Genomic DNA, 16242 nt, shown 5'->3' with positions numbered 1-16242 from the left:
GAGGGATTGTCTCCTGCCCATCAAGAAGGCCTGTCAGTGGGACATCACAATGCAAAGACTTTGTTAATTGGCCCCTCAGATCCATGATGGGGCTACGTAGAAAAGGGCTCATCCTATCAGTTTGAATTCTGGAAGAAGGAAATAAAAATAACTGACCAAAATTTTTTTCATCTCTTTTGCTGTTTCGACGTTTAGAGGGCCGGAGCTAGGAAACAGAAGCAGAGATCCCCAGGGCCAACTTGAGTTAGCCCTAAAAGACATTCAGAGCTGACATTACCACAACTCTGTCACCTTTGAAACAATAGACTATAACTCATTTATGTATATATGTTTGTCTGCTTTAGATAGTTTAGCTAGAGTTTACTACAGGACTGGCTACAAGCATTGTCTCTGGTGTGAGATCTGGGGAACAAATTGACATGGGGTAAGTGACTGGTCTCTTGGGACTGGGACCAACCTGGATATTTTGTGATCTTTGGTGTATAGCAACCATCTATCACTGAGTCCAGCTTGCCTGAGTGGCAAGAGAGACTGGAATGCCCAACAGGACTTTCTGTGACTCTAGGGTAAGACTGCTATAGTGCTTTAGGAGGTCATACTTCTTACTGAGTTGGTGAAATCTAACGATAGAACGTACAAACAGTTTGGGGTCTCTGCCCTGCTTCTTGACAATCTATCCTGAGGTTGGCACTCACAGTCGTGAGCCACTCTACACAGCGTGACAGCCATCAGTGGGTTTATTTTTATAATTGGCATTACTTTGGATAGAAAATGAAAGCATTGCAATGCATTCATAATAGGCTCATACATTTGCATTGAAGACCGAGGGGACCTGTTACTTCTTCACAACCGAAGATGGATGAAGGCAGACAAGCTGCAGAATAAAACAAGATCAAATTACAACCATTTGCTGATCATTATTCTGCTGTCTGTCTGTGTGTAGGTAGTAAATGCTACCATGAATTTTAAAAAAAGTCATTACTCAGAAACACTTAGGGATGTGATGATAGAGAATTGTTTGGTTACTTTACACTGAAAAGGCATGACACTTAGAAGCAATTGGGCCTGTTGCTTTGATGATATTCCTTCCTCAAAACATTCTCTCTGTGCTGGAACATTTTAAGATGAATAAAATAAATAAACTGAAAAAATTGAAATAGTGATTTTTTTCCCCCCTCTCTTTTACAAAAATCTCGTTACTCGGTCTCCTATGACAACAGATGGCAAAGTCTCTCCTGAGTAAACCAAATGGAACAGCTTTTTCCTTCAGAATGCAGTGCAAAAGCACTTACCGACTTCTCAGCGTTCTAAAAATCTATGGGCCTAATCCAAAACTTGTTGAAGTCAATGCGAGTCTTTGCTGTTGACCTCAGTGGGCTTTTAATCAGGCCTTTATTTCATTGGAAGGAGGTTTGTGAATTAATTTTAATACTTCCCTATGGTTTCCATAGTTCATTTCCTACATGCTGGTAGATAACAGAACAATCTCTCTGAAAACAACCCCTTTCATTGGCTCCAGGACTCTAGTCCAGATGTGGAGAGCTTGATAAAAGCCTGGGGATGGGGCAGGTCAAAAGTGGCTTTAAACAGTGATGAGCTGCCAAAATCTTAACAACTGGTTCCCTATAAAAAGTTCTGATTTAAGGGATGTACCACAGTATGTATTTTTTGTACCTTTCTCCATAAGAAGTGGCAATGCATTAAGTCATTGGGAGTCATACTTAACAATAAAAAATACATTTTTACATGTTTATTACAATAGAAACAAAGTATTGCTTTATTAAATGCATATCAACATAACGAACGAGGCAAGTGCGACCTCTGTTGATAAAATAATAAACTAGACTGGGGTGGGCAAACTTTTTGGCGCAAGGGCCACATCGGGGTTGCAAAATTGTATTGGGGGCCGGGTAGGGAATGCTGTACCCCCCAAAACAGCCTGTCCCCGCCCCCTATCTGACCCCCACCCACTTCCTGCCCCCTCAGAACCCGCAACCCATCAACCCCCCCACCCCCCGATCCTTGTCCCCTGACCACCCCCTCCTGAGACCCCCACCCTAACTGCCTTCCAGGACCCCACCCCCTACCCAACTTGCCCCGCTCCCTGTCCCCGGGCTGCCCCAACCCCATCCACCACCACTTCAACAGACCCCCAGAACTCCCACACCTACCCAACCCTCTTCCCGTTCCCCATCCCCTGACCCCCCCCCCCCAGAATCTCTGCCCCCTCCAACCGGTCCCTGCCCCTTATCCAGCCCCGGCCCAGCCCGCTTACCATGCTGCTCAGGGCAGCATGTATGGATGCCGCGTGGCCCGCTGGAGCTCGCAGCCCCACCCCCTTACCATGCTGCTCAAAGTGGCAGGTGCTACAGAGCTGCCCAGGAGCGGTCCACAGCGCTGGCCCTGGCGATGCGGCACACTGAGGCTCTGCCAGAGGGGGGGAAGGCGGGGGAGGGCCGGGGGAGCCTCCCCGGCCGGGAGCTCAGGGAGCTGTAACAATTTTTAACAACCGGTTCTAAAACTGCTTCAAAATTTAACAACCGGATCACGCGAACCGGTGCGAACCGGCTCCAGCTCACCAATGGCTTTAAACCACTTTTGTGCCTCTTCCTGTCCAATCTTGGTGGACAGAAAGCACGGTAGGTATCTGCTCCCGCCCAGGAGCATCCCCACCACAGTTCCCTGCCTGATTCCCCTCTGCCTCTTAACGAGCAGCAAAATGGAAAGTCCATTTTATACCCCTGTGCAGGTGCATAGTCCAAGTCACAAGCTGGCCTCAAATATAGTTTGTTATGAAGATATCCACTCAGTGTGCAGCGGCAGTCAAAAAAGCAAACAGGATGTTAGGAATCATTAAAAAAGGGATAGAGAATAAGATGGAGAATATCTTATTACCCTTACATAAATCCATGGTACGCCCACATCTTGAATACTGCATACAGATGTGGTCTCCTCATCTCAAAAAAGACATACCGGCATTAGAAAAGGTTCAGAGAAAGGCAACTAAAATGATTAGGGGTTTGGAACGGGTCCCATATGAGGAGAGATTAAAGAGGTTAGGACTTTTCAGCTTGGAAAAGAGGAGACTAAGGCGGGATAGGATAGAGGTCTGTAAAATCATGACTGGTGTGGAGAAAGTGAATAAGGAAAAGTTATTTACTTGTTCCCATAACTTAAGAACCACCAAATGAAATTAATGGGCAGCAGGTTTAAAACAAATAAAAGGAAGTTCTTCTTCACACAGCGCACAGTCAACCTGTGGAACTCCTTGCCTGAGGAGGTCGTGAAGGCTAGGACTATAACAGGGTTTAAAAGAGAACTGGATAAATTCATGGAGGTTAAGTCCATTAATGGCTATTAGCCAGGATGGGTAAGGAATGGTGTCCCTAGCCTCTGTTTGTCAGAGGGTGGAGATGGATGGCAGGAGAGAGATCACTTGATCATTACCTGTTAGGTTCACTCCCTCTGGGGCACCTGGCATTGGCCACTGTTGGCAGACAGGATACTGGGTTGGATGGACCTTTGGTCTGACCCAGTATGGCCAGTCTTATGTGTCTCTTATTAAAAGGGAATATACAAGAATAAATCACATTCATAGATCTCCAAAGAGACTGATCTCACCTGGCCTAGTGGAAGATCAGCGTGTATAAATGCTTTATATACTGAAAGGGAAATCATGCTCTGCAACAGTCCCTGCCTTCAAGTCAGCTGCTGCATGAACGTCAAGGTACTGGGTCTCATCAAGAAAGCCCTGCTTATCTCAGAGACTACCTTTTCTTCCACAACTTTATGTGACAGCTTAAATCAGCTGAGATACTACAACTAACGGAGGCCAGTCCCAAACTCTCAGGGGCCAGGGGTTGAACATTCTCTGTGGAGGGACCTTGACTATGAACGAAGACACTTGATAAAGCACAAGTCCCATTGACTTTCAGTCAATCACCTGATCAGTGATAGACCAGGCTGAGACCAAGTCTCAGATACCTCCTACACTTAGCTGTGAAGCTACCTTTTTGAGCCAGTCTTCTGCCATTCAGAATGATGACAAAATAGCCCAGTAATAGCTTCCCCCGTGATAAGCAAGATTACCTCACTTAGTGCAGTGGAGCAATGAATGAAAGGAGCAGACAGTAAAGTCCGCAGGCAGAAGTCTGCTTGTCCTAACTTGATTGCAACTGCCTAAAGATTCTTTGGTAACGGGCACATTAGAAACACAGATAGATAGTCATTTAAAATGAAATAGATCTTCAGACTCAAGAGTTTTTGACTCAAAGCTGCCGGTCTCTGCCCTTAATTCACTCTGTTGTTCTCAGTTATTGATGCACATATGGTATGTAAAAATCAACCACTCACTGTTCCAGAGACATTTTCCTTCCTCTAAATGAAATTTCTTCACTTTCATTCATCTTTACAGCTCATTCAATGGGTCTCTCTGAAGCAACTAAGGGAAACATGTTTAAATGCATTAATCCAGCTCTGAGATGGATTAATTGACTGAAAGGCCCTTCTGATCACCAGCCAGCCGCCTATCCCCAGCTGGCAAACCTTGCTAATTTTCTTGTTGTTGTTGTTGTTAATTTTGAGTTTCCAGCCAGCAGGGGTCTTTCTCCATTCTATCAAGTGCGATGTGCCCTCAACTAACATTTTGTATTCTTTGGCCTGCTTTTTCTTGGGTAACGATATTTAGGTAGAAACCTTCGTATGGCTCCTTGTCAGAGGGCTTGCATCAGCTTGAGAGAAATCTGAGTTGACTTCCACATTGGGCCAGCAGGGGGAGGTATTGTACATGCATGACATGCAAGAGAGGGAAAAGATGTCTAGAATTTGAACACTGGTGAAAGGTCACACCAAATTTCAGGTTTCACAGTAGCAGCTGTGTTAGTCTGTATTCGCAACAAGGAAAGGAGTACTTGTGGCACCTTAGAGACTAACAAATTTATTTGAGCATGAGCTTTCGTGAGCTACAGCTCACTTCATCGGATGCATTCGATGAAGTGAGCTGTAGCTCGTGAAAGCTTATGCTCAAATAAATTTGTTAGTCTCTAAGGTGCCACAAGTACTCCTTTTCTTTTTACCAAATTTCAGATCCATTAACTGGATTCTTGGAGAAAGAGACTCCATTGGATAAGCATTGTCTCCACCAGGACATGTGGTGTAGAGCTACAACAATGATGCTGTTTTTCAGAAAAAGCATAAAGTCTTAAGAACTGGAAGAACTGCTGGACAGGGAAAGGCCAGTTTGTCCAACAGGTCTGGAAGTTAGACCCTAAATCCCTAAGGGGGAGGTAGGGCTTAGGCCACACCCCTCTGCTTGGCATTTTCTATTGGCTAGGTTAGGTGGCTCCCTGCTCAGCATGCTGGTATCTGCGAAGCCCTTTTTTAGGCACTTGAATCTCTCCATGCATTGTATAAGGGAGTCTGAGCACCTAATTTAGGGCTGTCAGTTCCACTTGGTGGCAGCACCTAAGCCCCACTGGTGAATCCCACCCTTCTTGCCTGCACGATTGTTATTTTTTTTTTGTGTTAAAATGAAAGGTTGAAAATGAAAGGTTGATCAGACAAGCGCTGCTGTGTACTCTAGGGGCCAAATGCTGCTCTTATTTATTTACCTAGGGTAAATTGGGAGTAGCTCCATTACTTTAGTGGAGTTAGTCCCAATTGACACTGGTGTAAATGAAATTAGAATCTGACTCTAGCATCTGCCGTCACTATCGGCACAGGACTGCACTGTATCATACAAGAGCTGGGGAACATTTTTCAACTGCAACTTTTTTGGACAAAAAAAACCCCACAGATTTGGTGACACTGAGACATTTTGTGAATTTGTGCAGGTTTTGCGGAATTGTTTCATTAAAAAAAAACCCTTAAAATCAGAAAAAAGGTAAACATGTTGTTATTTTCAAAACAATGTTTTGATTTTTTGTTTCAGAATGACTTTTCATTTAGAAATTTCCTTTAATTAAAATTAACATTAAAATGATCAGAATATTTTGTTTGATCCAAAATTTATTTTGACTTCTCAATTTGCTGAGGATTTTGTGTTTGGTTCATTCTGAAACATATTTATATATGAGTCAAGGCTTCTGGTCCAATATATATATGTATTGGATTTGCTCTACCCACCACTAATTTCTTCCCACGACAAGCAAGCACTGCCCTGAGAGCTTGTTACAATGAATGAGAGGCATCAGCCTTTGTTCTATACAACCTGTCACTGCCCAACCCCAAAGAGGAGCTTCTAAAAAAAAATCAACATGCTTACAACATGCACCATCGATATCAATTAATACATTATTACTTGTTAAGTTTTCACCATGGGGTGAGTAATTCACTTGATTTCTTTTGTGTCCCCGGCACAGGGCCTGATTCTCCCTCTCCCTTACCCCAGTTTTAGGCTGATGTGTCTCCATTGACTTCGATGGAGTTACTCCTGATTTTTGCTGGTGTAGGAAAGAGGAGAGTCAGATGCAAAGCCTGTGCAATGTACAGGAAAGCTCTGTCAATTGAGGCTTTATGCAGTCTAAACAGCGAACAGGTATCTTTGAAGAAAAGACTTCAAAGAAAACTGGAGAAAAGAAACAATATCTAATCTTCATACAAATGTGCTCAGGGGCTTGGAAGCTCAAAGGCTTCTAAGATTTAAGAATTAATTATCACTTGCCAGAAGCAAGCTTTATTCACAGGTAACTGGTACACTGATGGGAAACCTTTTGGTGTAAAACTCATGAAATTATATTAACCTGATTAAAGCCAAGTAAATCACCATATTCTCTTTGGTGTATTTGTAAATTTTCCAAATGTTTGATGTTGTGCTTTGCTTCATTTCTGTGCAGTGAACCCCAACAGTTCCTAAAATTTCAACCTTTTAAAGCAATACATTTGAACTATTTCAGCAGCAGTGAAGGCCAGTTTTGCATGTTCCCATGAACACCAACACACATGCAGCACACAAGACCAGATGCTCAGTCACTGTAAATTAGCGTTATGCCATTGGCTTCAATTTACACAGAGGATCTAGCCTTTAATCCTTTCTCAGCTCCATGACTGGCAAGTGTATATTTCTGAGGAATCCTGTGAAAGGCAAAAACAGAGCTGCTATTTTAATCCCTGTCAGGGTAATAAATAAATAAATAAATTATAAAGTGCTTCCTTCACTCCTTCTGTGATATTCAGGGACCATCTATCTTAGGTATTCATATGTCCCCTGCTATCTGAGCGCCTCATAGTCTTTAACATATTTACCCTCACAATAGCCCTGTGAGGTAGGGCAGTGGTATTTCTCCTATTTTACAGATGGTGAACTGAGACCAAGATTCTCAGAGGTATTTAGGCACCTAACTCCCATTTAAATCAATCAATATTTCGGTTCCTAACTTCCACTGGAATCCATTTCAACGGAAGTTAGGCACCTAAATATGTTTGAGGATCTGGGCGAGCGAGTAAATAATCCAAGGTCCCACAGGAGGCCTTTAGCAGAAAGAGGCTTTGAACTCAGGTCTCCTGCATCCCAGGTTGGTGTCCTACCTGCTGGACCATCTTGCCAGTCTGCTAGATGCTGTTAATTACAAAGGATGGGCTGATTCTGCAAGCATTCATCGGCGCCAGCTATAATCAGGTGAGTAGCGCCACCGAAGACAATGAGTAAAGAGTTTTCAGGATAGACATAAAACACAATAGACATAAAACACAATGACATTATTACATACAAAAATGATTTTTAAAAATCCCCATCCTCACCTCTAGAGCAGGATAAAATGGGAGAAAGGTTGAGCACAGGAGGTCCTATGAAGTCATTGTAATGGGTAAAGCTGTCAGCCCTGATTCTGATTTCACTCACATTGGCTTCTTATCAGTGTAACTTCATTAGCTTAGATGGAGTCATTCCTGATTTCCACCTACTGTAAGAAAGAGGACAATCAGGACTGATCACATCTGAAACCTTTGCATATTGATAATTAGTACACCCTGCAACATGTCACCAGAACTGTCAAAAAATGCCTAACAGGTTTAGTGCTAGTTCTGAGTCTCCGACCAGAAGGCGAAGATCTACACGGTACAAAGGAATCAAGGTCTACACCGCCCTACGTCCACACACATCAGCATCAAGGAGGACTTCACTGCAAAGGATAGACTGTGACCCCAGTATTGTGAATCAGGAAACTCATGACTGGTCAGGGTGTGGGAGTTTGTATTTGAAGCTGACTGCTGAGACTCCCAAGACAGCAAAACCACAGGTCATTGGTACCGCCCCACCATACAAATAGAAAATGTTGATCTTTTCAAGTATTTGTTTAACAAAAGATAGCTGACACAGCTTGTGGGAAATTATTTGGCAAGGAAGTGAAATCTCCCTAGCTCCTCCATCTCATTCGTGACCTGGTTTTCTCTCTGATCCTGCTGAGCATCCCTAGTGACCCCCACCAAAAATGTCTCATAAAAACAAAGGGTCAGACTCTGCCACCCCTACTGATGTTAAGGAGCACAGAAGGTGAGTAATCCTATTGCAAACAGTGGGACTACTCCTGGGATAAGGGATTGCTCAGCAGACTAGATCCTCAGTTGATGTAAATCTATTCTGATTTACACTATCTGAGGATCTGGTCCCATGTGAGTGAGGCATGTAGAATCTGGTCTCATGTTATTGTCTGTTACAGGGAAACTGGCACTGAGTTATTTATGCCTGACAGGAGAAATCTGCGGTGTCTACTGTAAGCTGTCAGTTATAACATGCCCATTACAATAAATGGCATGCAGCATAATTAAAGTTAAAGGGCACTTATGAATGTAAGGGGAATGTGCAATTTTCTGTCATTCATGTTTTTCATTAAAACATAGCCGGTTTATCTGACTGGCAGGAACAATGGTGACAAAACAAAAAATATTATATAAATTATAGATACACACACACACAAATTACTTGCTTGATATTCCCACACTGATTTTGAATTAAGCCCAGTATTTAAAATAGTGAGATTGGAACAGGAGGAGAACCCAGAGAGGCACTAGGCCTGGCTGTTGAGAACAGGCTATTGAGACGGGTGTTTTACGGGTGTGAGGTTCATTACTGGAAGGCGAGAGCTATTGTTGTTGAGAGAACCCTTGGGAGTTAAGTAATGAATTAATCCTCACGCCACCCAGCGAGGTAGGTAATTATTACTATCCTAACTCACCGGTGATGGAAAAATAAGGCACCGAGAAGTTAAGGGATTTGTCTGTGGTCACACAGCTAGTCCATGGCCGATCTGGGAATGGAACCCAAGAGTCTTTTGGCAAAATGCTGTCTCACCTCCCACTCCCCACATTGAAGTCGATGGAGATTTTGCCTTTGAGTTCAGTGGGGCCAGGATTTCTCCCATTGTATCCAGTCAGTTCTCCTGCTCTAGCTAATAGGCATACCTGCAGTTCTCTCACAAATATGTGTTGGGAACTGAACCATTCTTTGCATCCGATGAAGTGAGCTGTAGCTCACGAAAGCTTATGCTCAAATAAATTGGTTAGTCTCTAAGGTGCCACAAATACTCCTTTTCTTTTGGCGAATACAGACTAACACGGTTACTCTGAAACCATTCTTTCAGGAAATCATAATCCCTAATACTTATGTACCATTAAGAATGGGGCAGAGTGATAGGTAAAGTCATTTACATTTTCACTAAGCTCAATGTCGTGCTCTTCCCACACTCCTAAAACAAGATGAACTGAGATCTTACACTTTTTGTTGCCACTCGGTGGCATATCACACAGCACAGGAGTATCAAAATGACTGGGTTTTCCCATTGTCATGCTATTAGGAAGTTCCAGTTATTATTATTTTTAAAATGCATTCCGCTTATGTTTGTAGAGCACTTTGGAAAAGAAGAAGAGTGCTACTTAAGTGCAAAGTGTTATTATCAAGTTGCTTTCATGAATATTGTTACCTTTTCAGTGACTAGCTGAAGCAAACTTGGCCCACCTGCCATTTATGCATAATCTCTCGATTGCTATAGCACTAGAGGGCCAGATTCCATAGCCATGTTATGGCAGTGGCACAAGGGGGCAGTAATTTGGCCGATGTAGAAAATCTCTCCGCTGGGCAGAAGTACGCCAGCTCCGAATCTGAGCCTCTGACTCCCGTCCTCTTGGCAAAGCAGGGAGGGGGCATGCTATGGGTGAATAGGGTGCATGCCAGACCTCCACTCTGCTATGCCTATTTTACACTAGCAAAGGGTCCATTGAGGAGCCTACACCTGTGGCAGAATTTAGAGCGGCCAGCGTCTCAAAATTGCCTGGGGCCTGGGCTGGTTTTGAGAATCATGGAGCTGCAACTAAGGGCTTATTTATATGGAGAGTTAGTTCATGGAAGCTAAGGCGTAAAACTGCAGCACATGAGCTCGCTGCACACTAACTGGCCATGTGGACCCTGCTATCACACACTAAAAGTTCGGCAGCGTGCTTTGATCTACTGCTGTTCTTCTACAGAACTTTTAGAGCGTGCTAGAAGGGTCCACACGGCCAGCTAGTGTGCGTCGAGCTGGTGCGCTGCAGATTTACACCCCAGACTGCCATGAACTAACTCCCCATATAGACAAGCCCTGAGTAACTGACACCCACTACCCACTTCCTGCCCCAGAGCTCAGGATTGGTTCTTGCCCAGTATCTCTGGCATACAATAAGGAAATGAACATTCCGGTCCATTGAAAACTGTGTGGAAAGCTGTCATCCCAGTATATGGCACCATTCCTGTTTAACTATAACACAGTGTACAGTACCACTACAGCTGTGATTTATCACCTTGTTGTATTTCTAAAGCTAAAATAGGGTGAGCTTGGTGAGTGTTCAGTGGGGAGACCTGCAAGGAAAACAGAGGAGCTGCTGCAAATGATCCTGAGTCAGCACTGGGACAATCGTCCAGCATCATATTAAAGATTTGGCTGTGGATAAAATGTAAAATCCGTGTGCTGCCACTTGTGGTCTGTGCAAGTACAGGTGGGCAAAATTTTTCAGCTGAAAAATGCAGAGTCAGATCAACCAAAACATTTTGTGAATTTGTGTTGATTTTGCAGAATTTTTTCAGTTTAAAAAAAAAACAACTAAAAATAATTCTGGGAAGAAACCAAAATGCTTTGTTTCAACACTTTCTAAATGAAATGTTTCGATTTTTCAGTTTGAAATGATTTTCCATTTTCAAAATTGACTTTAAAATAAAGTTTTAAAAATTAATTTTTTTTTTAAAGCTTGAAATGAAACCAAACCTCTTCTTCAGCCTAAAGCATATTTTTTTCAACTTTTCGGTTTTCTGAAAGTTTGTTTGGAAAAAAAAATTGTTTTGGGTCAATCCAAAACCATTCCCTCTCCCAATTTTTGGAACTGCCAGTGAACTGAAAACTCACTTGTTTGCACAGCTCAACATGCAAGTTGTGGGCTCTTAACACCTCACAAGACTGGGGGCCTAAAGATACCATGGTATTTTTTTATATAGGGGGACAGATATGCACATGGTGTAAATCAACACAGCTGCATAGAATACAATGGAGCTGGGCGGGGGGTTGGTGGTATTTTATATGTGAACTTTCCTAGGGGCTTGTTAATTGTTTTTCTTTAACAACAGCCTCCATATACCAAATGAGTGTGGCCTTGTATTCTTCCCTTCCTCCCCTAAATTGCTTAATGCTGCTGTGTGCCACGGAATAGCAGCCATGTTCTCCTGAGAGGTGGCTTAAAGATCTGCTGCATGTCTCTACAGAGTTCCTCAGAAAATAACTACCTACTACTGCTCCCAGCTAGTGAACTTGGCACGTGAGCTCAAGTGCTTGAGATTTCAGGATCAATCTGTCTATTGTAGCTGACCACCTTATATAAGCATTTACTTGGGTTATCTATTGTTGTGGTTTACTCATATGTAATCAATGTGTGATTAATAGATTTAAGTGATAGGTATAGGAACAAGTAGAATAATATCATAGAGGTATAATATTGAGTGATGTGTGTGTATCAGGTATATAAGCAAAGTAAGGCTGTAATGCAAGTCCTGCCAGGTCTTAGCTTAGCCACATTGGGCTAAGCTAACCTAAGAAGGATTGGCATGAGGAGCTGATCCATGAGTAATCCTGTACCAATAAAGTTACAAGATTACTGTGAAATATGTCAATACTGCAAGACACTTGATTGAAACATCATAAGAATTCTGCCATAACCGCATGTTACCAAGGGGACATGCTGATCTAAATGCTCATAAAAATAAGGGGAACTAAGAGGGTAGCCTAAGAAAAGCAGAGCACCCCAAATTGCATGGGGTGTGGAAATCCAGATAAGGGAAAAGGGGTTGGAACCCCCATGCCTATGTGTAAGGTTATGGGCGTGAGTGTAACGCAGAATAAAAGGGATTCCCCAGCATGAAGAGGGATGAAGAATCCAACAGGCGACCCTCCAAAGATGACCATCTGTAGAGAGATCCAACCATCTCTATGGTACCCTTGGGGACGTGAGTATGAAAACATTGATGCTGGGTCTTTTATGGTATTCCTCCATCTTCATTGATATATCTATGACTGTGGCACTGATTATCTGTGTAGTAAGGCTTTTAATACAGGGAAGATTGAGAACTTGGGAATGTTGTGGTGGGCACTGCTATCATTCCTTGTGTGCCCCTACAGTCTCCAGACCTGAGGATATTTCTAATAGTGGTTCTCACCCTGCTAATTCTGATACTGTAGCTCTCAGGTAGCTTGAACCTTTGGCACAGGTTACTGTGGTTTAAGATACCACTGGAAACACCAGCCTATCAGTATTATAAAGGCTACACTATTGGCCCCTGGTAGGGCATGTTATTCAAATATGAAGTACCTGTGTGCATTGTTTATTAACTGTACTGAGGGAGCACCTAAAGGCCCGAGTCAGGGATCCCTATTCTGCTAAACACTCTACATGCATATAATAGAAGAGACAGTCCCTGCACTAAATAGTTTATTATGAGGGAAATAGTCACAATATTAAAAAAATAGCAACCCAATAATTTCATTCCTGCATCAACATGAGCCCTATGTCACCAGATAAATACTTTCCCTCTGTCTTTCATCCACTTATAGCACAAAGGAAACAGTCCATTTTCCTGCGGGGGGAGCTGTGACTTCTGAGTCAAAAGCCACGCTTTCATTGTCTGTTTTTCTGTCTGAGGTCTAATGAACTGCAATTTGAAAGAGAAAAGGTGTTAAATAATCTGGTACTAAAATCAGCAAGGTAATTGGAGCACATTTACCGGCGCCCTTCTTTTAGGTGGTCATTTCAAGAGTCAGACAAATGAACACCTTAGAGGATGGCAGCGTACTTAAAAAATCACCACAGCAAATACTCTGTGACTAGTAATTAACTGTGCCTTTGCAGCTGCGAAAGTGAGACCTTGATAAAGCACATTAAAACCATTGTTGTGCGTACAAGTGCTTTAAACAGGGAATTGAAAGGAAAGTTGCCCCAGAATATCAGAAAGCATGTAATGCGCAACGTCTCGAAGAAGATTCTACTTATTTGCATGTCTTTCTAGAGACTAGGATGCAAAATGCAAGTACATTTCATAAAGTATTAAGGAACATAGGAATGGCCAGACTGGATCAGACCCCAAGTCTATCTGGTCAAGTGTCCTGTCTCTGATAGCAGCCAGCACCAGCTGCTTCAGAAGAAGGTACAAAAAGCTCTGCAGAAGGTTATTACAGGATAACCTGCTCCCAGGGAAAATTTCTTCTGACTTCTCAGTGATTTGTAGATTGGCTTATGCTTCTGATTTCCATTTGTAGGTGAAAGATTTGAAAAGGGCCTATCCCAGACTCTAGGCACCCATGACCAATGTGTAAAGTATTTGCATCCAACTATGCCCTGGACTTGGCCAACCAAACCCCCTCCTCCCCTCAAATTCCAGACTTTCCTCACTCAGCACCTCTCAAAGGGCTTGAGATGAGCATTGCCTGAAAGGTCATCAGCAGAGCAAGCTTATTTCAGACCAAAGGGGTGAGCCAATGCCAATGTTCAGGGCCCACATGTGAAAGGTCGTACTGGCATCTCCCTCGCGATTAAACCAAGGGCATATCTCTACTGCAGCTGCAGGGAGTGACACAGTCTCTCAGGTTTGTGGGTCCTCAGCATTCAGGGCTTGATAGATCAAAACCGGAACCTTAAGGACTGTTTTTCCATGAGAAATATTGCACCGGTGTAACTGAATCAACCGAAGCTCGAGCTAGTTCCACCAAGTAAATGCCTAATATAGATGCTCTTAAACCAATATAATTTGTGCTTAAGATGGTTTAATTTAATGTGATGTCTATAAGAAATCAACCCTATTTACCACAGTGGATAAATAAAATAGGAGTCTAGCTAGAAATTTTGAACTTCCTGGTCCACTGAACCACCAACAATTAATTCAACACCAACATCTTTGGGCCATGAATGCACTCATGGAGGGGAGGCAGGATTGCCTAGTGGATAGTCTGGGACTCAGCTGAACTGGGTATTATTCCTGTCTCTGACACTGGCCAACTGGGTGGCCTTGGTCAAGTCACTTAACTGCTCTGTGCCTCAATTTTGCCATCTGTAAAATGGGGATAATGATATTTGCCTCCTTTGAAAACCTCTTTGATCTGTATGGATGCGCAGTGGTATATAAGAGGTTGTTGTTATTATTACCATAATCAGATACACCATTGAAACACCCCAAAAATCCTTTTCCTCAGTCATATGAAAACATACTGACTTCCCACCCATAGCCAGATCTCCTAAGCCCCTTTCCTCCTGCATGCAAAGGCATGCCCAAGCCTTTGATTTTTATATCTCTTGGCACCAGACTTTCTGTTAAATAATTTTTAAGAATTTAAACTTATGGCAGCCAAATTCTTCCCTGTGGAGCTGCATTGAAATCAATGTCATTATGCCAGGAATTAATATGGCTAGCACATCTCCCTTGTTGTGGGACACTGGGTTTTTATGTTCTTTTCCTTTCTTCACTGACTTCATTTTCTTCTATAGCTGCCTGTCTCTTTCCTGTTTTTTTCCCCAGTGACAATTTTTGCTACACACAAAGGCCTTCATCATGCAGTCACACTCGAATGGGGGTCTGCACAGGCATAAGAGGCTGAGCTAGCAGGTCTGATTTCATATTTCCCCTCCCGCCTCCCACCCCTTTTAAACCACTCCATCCATTCTCTCCCTTCCCAGTTTTCTCCACCCTTGTTTTTTCTGTCTCTCACCTCACGCATTTCTCTCCCAGCTCGCCCCACTGCTCAGTTCAGCAGCGAGGCGCTGGGACAGAAATGTCGAGTGGATAGGGCACAACACTAGAATTCAAGAGACCTGGGTTTTATTTGTAAAGAGAAAAGGAGTACTTGTGGCACCTTAGAGATTAAATTTGTTAGCCTCTAAGGTGCCACAAGTACTCCTTTTCTCTTTGCAAATACAGACTAACATGGCTGCTACTCTGAAACCAGGGTTTTATTTGTGACTCTGCTACTGATTTGCTGTTGGCCTTGTGCAAGTCGCTTCTTTCTCTTTCCCATGCCTTCCTTTGTCCATTTACACTGTAGAGCCTTCAGGACAGAGACTGTCTTTCACTGTGTGTTATTCATGTCCAGCACAATGGAGCCCTGATTTGGGTTGGGAGCTGTAATATAAGTAGGCTTGGAAGAACTAGATGTTTACCGGTAAATGTCGCTAAACGTTGATTTCACCCTACACACACAAAAACCAGTGAAAAAATATTTCCATTGATAGTAACTGAAATTTACAGAGAGGCAAAATAAGAAAAATGCTGCTTGAGAATTTTTCAGAGTTTGATTTAAGAATACTTACTTTGTATATTTGGTCACGTGATCTTGACAATTTGGATTTTCATAGTTGTGAAGCTTTAACTTCTTGAATCTCAACATCTACTCTTATTAAATAATTATTGTTTGACCCCCCGTTATGGTTTGCCCCCCTCTAATTTCCCACAAATGTGAAAATTAGAATTGATAAAACTTTTATGCAACTTTGAACATTTAAATAAATAAAAATAGAAAAAATATTATCCATTGAAATTAGAAAAAAATAAAAATTGATTTCTTCCAAGACTAGATATAAATAGACTAGTAAATCATGACTAGTAACTCACTGCACACTAGCATCCCTTCAGCACTCTCTCCCTCTTGTTCTGTTAATTCCAACCCCATTTTTATTGCCCAGATCTGTTTCTGCTTCTGCCCCACTCCATATTCCATTATCCCTCCTCTGAGATCTTCAACCATTTTA

The 16242-nt window shown here is 42.6% G+C and overlaps 1 protein-coding gene across 7 annotated transcripts in view; it reads right to left on the bottom strand.

Moving 5' to 3' along the window:
- GRM3 (glutamate metabotropic receptor 3) overlaps nucleotides 1-16242 on the bottom strand; it is a 151732-nt gene that overhangs the window by 98827 nt on the left and 36663 nt on the right. For 3 of the 7 annotated variants that reach the window (XM_073328672.1, XM_073328666.1, XM_073328667.1), the window contains exon 2: nucleotides 7738-7898. The exons of 2 other annotated variants lie outside the window; for them this stretch is intronic. The gene's annotated coding sequence lies outside the window, so the exon portion shown is untranslated. Of the gene's footprint in view, nucleotides 1-4353; nucleotides 4442-7737; nucleotides 7899-16242 lie in introns of all 7 variants that reach the window. 2 more of the 7 variants (XM_073328668.1, XM_073328669.1) reach the window with 2 other exon arrangements.

This window comes from Lepidochelys kempii, chromosome 1 (assembly GCF_965140265.1).
Source record: "Lepidochelys kempii isolate rLepKem1 chromosome 1, rLepKem1.hap2, whole genome shotgun sequence".
NCBI lineage: Eukaryota > Metazoa > Chordata > Testudines > Cheloniidae > Lepidochelys > Lepidochelys kempii.
This window is presented reverse-complemented; position numbering and strand designations above follow the sequence as displayed.